General features: G+C 39.7%; 1 pseudogene; it reads left to right on the top strand.

Moving 5' to 3' along the window:
- Positions 1–200: 200 nt before the first annotated feature.
- Positions 201–1,160, top strand: LOC123932843 (annotated as a pseudogene).
- Positions 1,161–11,604: the final 10,444 nt, after the last annotated feature.

The raw sequence follows: 11,604 nt of genomic DNA, 5'->3' as shown, positions 1-11,604 counted from the left end.
CATGGGAGATGGGAATTAAAAGGGGACTTGTGATGAGCACCTGGAATTGTATGGAAGTGTTGAATCACTGTATTGTCCATTTGAAACAAATATTACATTGTTGGTTAACTAACTGACACTTAAAGAAAAACTTTAAAAATGAAAAATAAAGGTTAATAAATTAAAGGAGGCCATTTACTTGAAAACATTTATGTTCTTTTTTTTTCTTTCCTTGTAGTCACCACTACTACATGGAAGCAGACAATGATACAGGAATTTCAGAGTTTCTTCTTCTGTGATTATCAGAGGAACGAGAACTACAGCCCCTCATATTTGGGCTCTTCCTCTCCATGTACCTGATCACTGTGTTTGGAAACGTGCTCATCATCCTGGCTGTCAGCTCTGATTCCCACCTACACACCCCCATGTACTTCTTCCTGGCCAACCTGTCCTTTGTAGACATCTGTGTCACCTCCACCACCATCCCCAAGATGCTGTGGAACATCCAGACTCAGAGCAAAGTCATAACTTATGCAGGCTGCATCACACAGATGTATTTTTTCATAGTCTTTGCAGACTGGGATGACTATCTCCTGACTGTGATGGCCTATGACCGCTTCATGGCCATCTGTCATCCCTTGCAATACACGGTCATCATGAATCCCCATCACTGTGGACTGCTGGTTCTGGTGTCCTGGGTCATCAGTGTTCTGAATTCCTTGTTACAGAGCTTGATGTTGTTGCGGCTGTCCTTCTGTACAGAGGTGGAAATCCCCCATTTTTTCTGTGAACTCAACCAGGTAGTTGGGCATGCCTGTTCTAATACCTTTCTTAATGACATGGTGATGAATTTGGGAATTCTGCTGGGTGGTGGTCCCCTTGCTGGGATCCTTTATTCGTACTTTAAGATCATTTCCTCCATACATAGAATCTCATCAGCTCAGGGCAAGTATAAAGCATTTTCCACGTGTACATCTCACCTCTCTGTTGTCTCCTTATTTTATTGTACAAGCCTAGGAGTGTACCTTAGCTCTGCAGCTACCCAGAGCTCCCACGCAAGTGCAGTAGCCTCAGTGATGTACACAGTGGTCACACCCATGCTGAACCCCTTCATCTATAGCCTGAGGAACAGAGACATAAAGAGGGCTCTGAAAAGAATCACTGGGATTCCAGTGATGTAAAGGCCAATGGTTCTTGGGTTGAAGAAATGCCCATGATTTCAGGGCTCAGAGTCTCATAGCCAGGAACTACTTTTCTTTTATCTGACTAGGAAAGTGGAATCTGTGCCTTCTGTTTGTTTCCTGGAATTTCCAATTGTTTGAATTCAAGTTTTCCACACATTTAAGTAACTCACTTATTAACCTTCTGTTCTGTGTGATATCAACAGTATTCTACATTGTCCACTTTTATACATTCCCAATATTTTCCTGAATCTTGGTCACAAATGCCTGGGAATTTCTGTATCTTAAATGGTACAAGTTGGATTTCTTAAAAATAATTTCATTTCAATGACTTATATCATGCCAAGTAAATTTTCCCTAGATTTCCCAAAAGAATAGTCATGAGTTTCATTCTTCATTTGGAAATAACCACACTTGGCCACTAAGTCTTTCATGTAAAATATTTGTAGATGAAAAATACAAAACCATAGCTTTCACCATGAGTCTGCCAGGCTTTTTACATCATATCCTCAATCCTCTTCCTGATAAGGTGGACTCTATTACTGTTCTGTTTAAGTGTCAGGCTCCTGGCAGGGATGCTCAGGCTAGGAAATCCCGGGCACTCTCCCACACCCCTGTGCTTGTGGACATTCCCACAGATGCTTCCCTGACCAGAGACTTGCTCTGGCTGGACCAGACCTTGGGTTCTTACTGTGACTGCAAGACACAACTCAGCAACACCCATCAGAGAACTCTAACAAAATCAGGTTTATTAATCACAGGTCCTAGAGGGCACGAGAGGTCTCAAAGGCCATTCAGGGAGGTCTCAGAGGTGGACAGATGTTTGAGAGGGAGAGGCAGAGCCCCTCTGAGGGATCAACCTTTATTAGGGTCAATGGCCAGAGTGATTAGGAGTTTGTGGATTCACACTTTATTGGAGATTTTTATATGATTAGAATTTGGGTGCTAAATGGGGAAAGTCAGGCTCAATCATGTGTCAGTATGGAGGTTACCCAGGGCTTTTTGAAGAGGTCCTTCTGGACTGGGCAACCTGAGGGCTTATCTGGTAATTGTGTCCCACACCCCATAGCATGGTTACTCAACCTGACTGCCTTTGAAATGCGTGCCTCAGAAATCAAAAGCTTCAAGTCAGGCACTTACATTACAACCAAAAAGGTTAAAGTCAGGCACTACTCAAAAAAGAAACTCTAGTGTTTTTGAACCTGTTTCCTGCTTTTATTCTGTCAGTCATCTCCCTGTTCAGAAAGCCTACCACAGCCACTGAAAACACTGATGAGCAAGTTTGTATCTCCTGCTGGAGCCCTATGGAAAGAGAAGCTGGAACAAGTAGATGGACCAGGTATACTCTTGGTGTCAGGATAACCTAAATACGATGATGCAAAACTTCAAAACCTTCTTCTTATTACAACACAAACAGTTATTTTTTTTTATGATTTCCCATCTTCTACTCACATTAAGCGTTGTTCATTCTTTGGGAAAGAGTACTCTGAATATAAAATCAGCACCAGATACTGATTTAGAGCAGACATGCCCAAGGTGAATTGCCTTAATTTAATTTCATTTTTCCCATATCCTATAGACACTTTGCATTCTTTCTTGTTAGGAGAGATATTGTCCATTCCTGTTCAGTGTGAATCAGCTATGCCAGTGCTCTAGATCCTACCCTCAGCCATGCTTCACTAGATTCCTACCTTTCAACTGTATCACTGAAGTCTAATTGTATATAACAAAGACACCTATTTAAAGTATAAGCTTGACATTTGTGGTTAACACAATGTAACATAAAGAGTTGAAGGTTGGACCACTAAGTTGCACACCAGAAACAAATGTAACTTTTTGTCAGCTACACTTCAGTAAAAAATGATTTTTTTAAACATTGGGGTACACATGGCTCTTCTTTTCACTACATCTGTATCTTTGGGGTAAATACCCAGCAGTGCAATTGCAGGGTCATAGGGAAGCTCTATTCTTAATTTCTTGAGGAATCCCCACACTGTTCTCCAAAGTGGCTGCACCAACTTGCCAACCTGTGGAAAGAACCAAGATGCAATTCAATGGATGAATGGATAAGGAAGATGTGGTACATATACATGATGGAGTATTATGCCTCCATCAGAAAGGATGAATACACAACTTTTGTAGCAACATGGATAGGACTGGAAGAGATTATGCTGAGCGAAATAAGTCAAGCAGAGAGAGTAAAGTATCATATGGTCTCACTTATTTGTGGAGCATAACAAAGAACACGGTGGACATGAGGATATGGAGAGGAGAGGGAGTTGAGGGAAACTGGAAGGGGAGATGAACCATGAGAGACTATGGACTCTGAAAAACAACCAGAGGTTTTTGAAGGGGTGGGGGGGTGGGAGGTTGAGGAACCAGGTGGTGGGTAATAGGGAGGGCACATACTGCATGGAGCACTGGGTGTGGTGCAAAAACAATGAACACTGTTATGCTGAAAATAAACAAAAAAAATGATTTTTTTAAAAAAAGTATACCGTTTTATGCATAGAGGACATACCAAATAATTCTGTGTCTATATAACTCCAGAAAGTGCACAATAAACTTTAACTACTTTGTTCCATAACTTATTAAAATTTAATGCCCCTGAGCCTCAGTTTTCTTATTTCTGAAGATAATATGGGGATAATAAAACGAATTTAAGAGAGAGATTGTGACTAATAAACAATGGTGTGTTCATATTTTGTATCCCTACAAAAATCTTCAACAGGGAGGTGTATGTAATGTGCATTTTTATACATATGGGCGCTCATATGCACACACACACAGACCCATTATTGGTGATCTTTTCTGTCACAGATAAACTTGAGAGAAATTGGGAGAAGATAAGAATGAAAATAATGAATATTTAGATTAGTGTGAAAGTTAAAGTATGTAAAAAGTTATATACAAAGATTTAAGAGAGAACAAATTGCCTTAAGGATTCACTTTTTCTGTGTTAATAGCTGAAAGTCAGCATGACTCATGGCATGGGAAATTTTCTGTACCAGCTCCTGGGGTTGAACAACTCGAAAGTGACCTCAGATTCCTTTTTCTACTTGAAGTAGGATATCAACACGGTATATCCTTATCCAAGAGAATATAAACAAATAAAACCAAAGCTGAATTATTTCCTTTGAACAAAGTGTTATTGGATTAATGTCTGGATTAGATTTTTATTGTGGTTGTAACAAATGACTGTGCTGCTGACTGAAAACAAATCTGTTTATTTTCTGATAGCTCTGGAAGTCACAAGTCTGAAATAGGTCTCCCTGGGCTAAAATCACCCTGTATGTAGAGAAGAGTTCATTCTGGAGGTCTGGGAAGAAGAGGTTTTCTAACCTGTACCAGCTGTAGAGCCACCTTTAAACCCTGACTCATGTGCCCTCCCTTTATCTTCAAAGTCAGCAACATAACATCTCAAAATCTCCGTGACTCCAAATCTTCTACCTTCCTCTTCCACAGTTTGAGGACCCTTTTGATCTATCAGGACCACCTGGATAATCAGAATAACTTTATGCTAGGGTCAGCTGACTAGTAATGTTAATATCATTTGCAACCTCAATTCTACCTTGCCATGACACAAGACATATCCACAGATTCTGTAGATTAAGATGTGGAAATATTTGGTGATTTTATTCTGCCTACTAAAAGTCCTTTTCAGAGGTATGTTTGATGCCAACTCAAGGGTCCACACTTTGGAGAATCAAACACAAAATTTGTTTTAGTGTCTAGGGCGAGTACTTAGATTTTTCTCTCCAAACCACACATGAAGAGGGTCACATGGCTCATTTATTAACACCCTAAAGCTATAAAAGGTAAAGCAAACCCTCAACTAAATAAATTCAATATCATCGCAAAGTTAAGGGAAAGTGCTAGGAGGTTAGAACTCTGGAAGGCAGGTAAGGTCATGAGAAAGAGGAATACAGAACTGGATTCACCTGACTTCTAATCTGGTCTCCCAGGACCAGAATCAGCAGGAAAAGTTTCCTTTCTCTCCAGCCAGTGCCACAGGGGGAACAGAGTGCTCTGAGGTGGGAGTCACAATGGAAACAGTGCCTAATGAGCAGACATAGAGAACTCCAAGTATCTCGTCTGCTGCGGAACCTCAATAAGTGAAGCCTTGGACTGGACAGGACATGGTTTTTGCTTTTGTGTTCCTAAGTCTGGCTGGGGGACCCATGCTTCACTGCTTCCTGCCACTCTGTCTGGGAGCAGTGCTTTGGTCTCCATAATCGACTGTCCAGGGAAGAATTGAGATCTCCTCACAGACTTTCATCTCATAGATCCCACCCAGGTGAGTCTCAGAACTCAGCAATTATTTAGGAGAGGACCAGAGAGAATGAAACCTGAGAAGATTTCCTGAGGTCACCTGAGACTTGGTAGATTCATTTATAATTAATTTATGTAGTGTGCTCAAAAGAGAAGTGTCCATTGGACCCAGCAACACAGGAATCATTGTTGACAATATGTGGTGGGAATGGAAGACTCATTGGATAAAACAGGGGAAGGGACTGGGGGACCTAATGTGGTTCCAGTGATATCAGAGCATATCAAAGGAGTTTTCAGCAGAGGGGATCAGGAAAACAGAGTGTTAAGATACGGGGCATGTGTAGTGAATATATTAAGATGTGGTGTTTTTTAGCATGTTCTGCATTTATAGAGAGCCCCAGACTCATGCAGGTAACCATTGCCTTGCAACAGCAGTTTCTGAGACATGCATTTCTCAGCATCTTTTGTCAAGGTGAGTATCCACATAAAAAATTTGTGTTTCGGGGCACTTGGGTAGCTCAGTGGGTTAAGGCCTCTGCCTTCAGCTTGGGTCATGATTCCAGGGTCCTGGGATCGAGCCCCACATCGGGCTCTCTGCTCAGCAAGGAGTCCACTTCCCTCTCTCTCGCTCTGCCTGCCTCTCTGCCTACTTGTGATCTCTGTCTGTTAAATAAATAAATAAAAATCTTTAAAAAAATTTGTGCTTCATATGCAAAAAGGGATACGCTCACTAGCTTTACTTTGTAATGCTTCATTACCAAGAGGTGTGCAAATGATGGAGACATTTATGAGAATAAGAGAAAACTCAGCCAAATCTGTTCATTGCTGAAAATACCTCTTTTTCTCACAGGGAACTGTACTGTAAGCTTCTTGCATGTAGTGACTAAGGCTGTCTGCCACCCTAGACAGCAATGTGGATGGATACTGCTATCCCCACTATTTGAGTGAGAATATTCACATTTGGAATGGATTGATTGTCTCTTCCAAGTTCAAATATGTTATACGTGGTAGAACTGATGTTCAAAACCTGGTTTTCTGATTCCAAGTCTTTTTCACTTAAAATCATTTGCACTTAAAATCATTATTTCATCTTTATAAATCCCCTTCTATTGTCCTACATTGTGTGCTACACTGTGTATTTTCTGTTGTAAATTGCAAGTTTATTCCCTTTGCACATTTTTCTAGAGGGATAGTCAATCAGTAAAATGTATTGACATCATAAAAATACCACTCCTTTCTTGTTTAGATATATTGTTATTTTCCTGCTTTGTTAATTATTCTGGGCATCAGGGCATGTCGACTGGAGCTGGAATGCTGCCAGAACCAGAAATGCTTTCTGCTCATCACAGTCTCTCAGGGACCCCCTGACCTTATTAGGTCTCCTTTGACCCTTGTGTCCATTTCTTTCTTATATTTTTGAACCTCTTTTTTATGTTTATTTGAATACAGGACACAGTGTGATCATATTAAAATGGAGCCATGTGTTTCCTTGTCTTTGGGAGGCTTACTAACTAGAATTTAAGTACCATTTACACATTCTTCAGGATGAAGAAAATCTGATATTGACAGCTTGCTTTGTACCATTTCTTTCACCATTATTGTGGCTGCGGGTGAGAAAAGCATGATAGTAACACAGTTCTAGGAGGCCAGAGTGCACTGTGTGTGTGTGTGTATGTGTGTGTCATTGTTGTGGGGCATGAGCAGTACTCAGGGCAATGGTACCTGAGTTCATATACCCCAACATGTGACCCTTAAATGCCAGAATGTTAACCAACAGATGGAAATGATGAAGGGATCTATGTCTATTCAAAGAACACTATGGAACAAAATTAATAAAATGCAGAGAACGCCATCTGAAGGAAGGACTCCCTGTGTCTTGAAGTCCCACCAATGGCAGGAAAGCCACCTCTTTCCTCAACATTCTCTGCCACCACCTCTCATCCGTCTCCCTCTTGCATTCCCTCACCACACTGACTGCATTTTGAGGTTTGCATAGCTGAAGTAAGTGCCTTCTGCACGGTCTTTGCTCTGTTATCCTTGCTGGTCACCCACCTCCCCCAGACATCCTCCTGCCTCCTGCTTAGTCTTTCTGGAAGTCTCTGTTAAAATTTCACTATCTTGGCATGTTTTCCTGAATTTCTATTAACATGTAGCATCCTCCCCACCCACTCTGTTTTGTATCTACCTATTTATTCCTTCACAGAACCTGTCACTGTCTGACATTATATATTATTTTTTATTTTATTATGTATATTCTTTCTCCATTATTGGATTGTATGGACTTTTTCCCCTCCATGTTTTTATTTAAATTACAGTTAGTTAACATACAGTGCAATAGTAGTTTTAGGTTTAGAATTTAGTGATTTAACCCCACCATAAACACTGAGTGCTCATTACCACAAATGCCTTCCTATTTATTTATTTATTTATTTATTTATTTTAAGTGTAACAGTATTCATTGTTTTTGCAGCACACCCAGTGCTCCATGCAATACGTGCCCTCCCTATTACCCACCACCTGGTTCCCCAACCTCCCACCCACCGCCCATTCAAAACCCTCAGGTTGTTTTTCAGAGTCCATAGTCTCTCATGGTTCATCTCCCCTTCCAATTTCCCTCAACTCTATTCTCCTCTCCATGTCCCTATGTCCTCCATGTTATTTGTTATACATGTCCTCCATGTTCTTTGTTATGCTCCACAAATAAGTGAAACCATATGATACTTGACTCTCTCTGCTGGACTTATTTTACTCAGCATAATCTCTTCCAGTCCCGTTCATGTTGTTACAAAAGTTGGGTATTCATTCTTTCTGATGGAGGCATAATACTCCATTGTGTATATGGACCACATCTTCCTTATCCATTCATCCGTTGAAGGGCATCTTGGTTCTTTCCACAGTTTGGCAATCGTGGCCATTGCTGCTATAAACATTGGGGTACAGATGGCTCTTCTTTTCACTCTATCTGTATCTTTGGGGTAAATACTCAGCAGTGCAATTGCAGGGTCATAGGGAAGCTCTATTTTTAAATTCTTGAGGAATCTCCACACTGTCTCCAAAGTGGCTGCACCAACTTGCATTCCCACCAACAGTGTAAGAGGGTTCCCCTTTCTCCACATCCTCTCGAACACACGTTGTTTCATGTCTTGCTAATTTTGGCCATTCTAACTTGGGTAAGGTGATATCTTAATGTGGTTTTAATTTGAATCTCCCTGATGGCTAGTGATGATGAGCATTTTTTCATGTGTCTGATAGCCATACAAATGCCTTCCTTAATATCCTTCCTCAATTCCTATTTCACCCATCCCTCATCCACCTCCCTCCAAAACCCCTCAATTTTTTTCTGTATAAATAAGAATCTGTTTCCTATTTTACCACAGATTTTTTTTTCTCCCACTCTGTTAGTTTGTTAAGTTTCTTATATTCCACACATGAGTGAAATCATATGGTGATCGTCTTTCTCTGGCTGAGCAATATTCCATTTTATATATATATATATATATATATATATATATATATATATATATAACATATGTGTGTGTGTGTGTGTATATATATATATATATATATATATATATATATATATATCTCAACTCTTTTTTATCCATTCATCAGTTGGTGGATATTTGGGCTCTCTACATAGTTAGGCTATTGTTGATAATGCTGCTATAAATATTAGGATGCATGTACCCTTTCAAAGTAGTATTTTTCTATCCTTTGGGTAAATATCTAGTAGTGCAACCTATCGCATGGGAAATGATATTTGCAAGTGACATATCTTGTAAAGAATTAGTGGCCAAAATCTATTAAGAACTTATTAAGCTCAACAGCCCCCCCTAAAATAAATGAGTTAAGAAATGGGTGAAGACAGGAATAGACATTTTTCCCACGACAACATAACAGATGACTAACAGATACATGAAAAGCTGCTCAGCATCACTCATCATAGGTGAATATACATCAAAACTATAATACGATATAACTTTACACCAGTCAGAATAGCTAAAATTAAAACACAGGACAAAACAGGTATTCTAAAGGAGAGGAGAAAGGGGAACCCTCTTGCATTTTTGGTGGAGATGTAAAATGGTCCAGCCAATCTGGAAAACAGTATGGAAGTTACTTAAAAGGTTAAAAATAGTTACCCTACAACCCAGCAAGTGAACTACTATATATTTACCCAAAGGATGTATGGACTTTTGTATCATAGAACACTATATGGTCTTTGTCTAGAGGTCAGTACTCAACATATATTCCCCAAATGCAGGAAAGCATTTCTCATTAAAACTGTAACACCTGTCCTCTTAGAGATAGGACTGCATGGAAAGGAATTCCTAATCAGAGTTGTCACATATCTTCCTTTAAATGGGATCAGATCTATACAAAAAATATATATTTATTTCTTGATGGCAAAATATAAACTATAGCATGTCATTCTGTTAATAATGCCCATTTGTCCCGAATTAAAACTATAATGCGGTATTACCTCACACCTGTCAGAATGGCTAAAATCAACAACACACAAAACAGCAGTGTTGGTGAGGATGTGTAGGAACACTGTTGCTCTATTGGAAATGCAAACTGGTGCACCAATCTGGGAAACAGTATGCATTTTCCTCAAAATGTAAACAAACAAACAAACAAACCCAAAAGATACCCCAAACTCTATGATCCAACAATTGCACTGCTGGGGTATTTACGCAAAGAATACAAAAATATTTTCGCCCTTGCTTCCCTTGCCTTTGCCGTTGTTCCTAGGAAGATGTTGCTGCGGCTGAGGTCGAAGAGGTTGCTGCCTGCATTCTCCTCAAGGATTTTGACGGATTCCTTTCTCACATTGAGGTCCTTCATCCATTTGGAGTCTATTTTCGTGTGTGGTGTAAGGAAGTGGTCCAATTTCATTTTTCTGCATGTGGCTGTCCAATTTTCCCAGCACCATTTATTGAAGAGGCTGTCTTTTTTCCATTGGACATTCTTTCCTGCTTTGTCGAAGATTAGTTGACCATAGAGTTGAGGGTCGATTTCTGGGCTCTCTATTCTGTTCCACTGGTCTATGTGTCTGTTTTTGTGCCAGTACCATGCTGTCTTGATGATGACAGCTTTGTAATAGAGCTTGAAGTCCAGAATTGTGATGCCACCAACTTTGGCTTTGTTCTTCAATATTCCTTTGGCTATTCGAGGTCTTTTCTGGTTCCATATAAATTTGAGGATTATTTGTTCCATTTCTTTGAAAAAAATGGATGGTATTTTGATAGGGATTGCATTAAATGTGTAGATTGCTTTAGGTAGCATAGACATTTTCACAATATTTATTCTTCCAATCCAGGAGCATGGAACATTTTTCCATTTTTTTGTGTCTTCCTCAATTTCTTTCATGAGTACTTTATAATTTTCTGTGTATAGATTCTTAGTCTCTTTGGTTAGGTTTATTCCTAGGTATCTTATAGTTTTGGGTACAATTGTGAATGGGATTGACTCCTTAATTTCTCTTTCTTCAGTCTTGTTGTTGGTGTACAGAAATGCAACTGATTTCTGTGCATTGATTTTATATCCTGACACTTTACTGAATTCCTGGACAAGTTCTAGCAGTTTTGGAGTGGAGTCTTTTGGGTTTTCCACATATAGTATCATATCATCTGCGAAGAGTGATAGTTTGACTTCTTCTTTACCAATTTGGATGCCTTTAATTTCTTTTTGTTGTCTGATTGCTGAGGCTAGGACTTCTAATACTATGTTGAATAGCAGTGGTGATAATGGACATCCCTGCCGTGTTCCTGACCTTAATGGAAAAGCTTTCAGTTTTTCTCCATTGAGAATGATATTTGCGGTGGGTTTTTCATAGATGGCTTTCATAATATTGAGGTATGTGCCCTCTATCCCTACACTTTGAAGAGTTTTGATCAGGAAGGGATGCTGTACTTTGTCAAATGCTTTTTCAGCATCTATTGAGAGTATCCTATGGTTCTTGTTCTTTCTTTTATTAATGTGTTCTATCACATTGATTGATTTGCGGATGTTGAACCAACCCTGCAGCCCTGGAATAAATCCCACTTGATCGTGGTGAATAATCCTTTTAATGTACTGTTGAATCCTATTGGCTAGTACTTTGGCGAGAATTTTTGCGTCTGTGTTCATCAAGGATATTGGTCTGTAGTTCTCTTTTTTGGTGGGATCC

This window comes from Meles meles, chromosome 20 (genome assembly GCF_922984935.1).
Source record: "Meles meles chromosome 20, mMelMel3.1 paternal haplotype, whole genome shotgun sequence".
In the NCBI taxonomy this organism is placed as follows: Eukaryota; Metazoa; Chordata; class Mammalia; order Carnivora; family Mustelidae; genus Meles; species Meles meles.
Note: the sequence above shows the minus strand (reverse complement) of the source record. Positions and strands in the feature narration are given on the sequence as shown.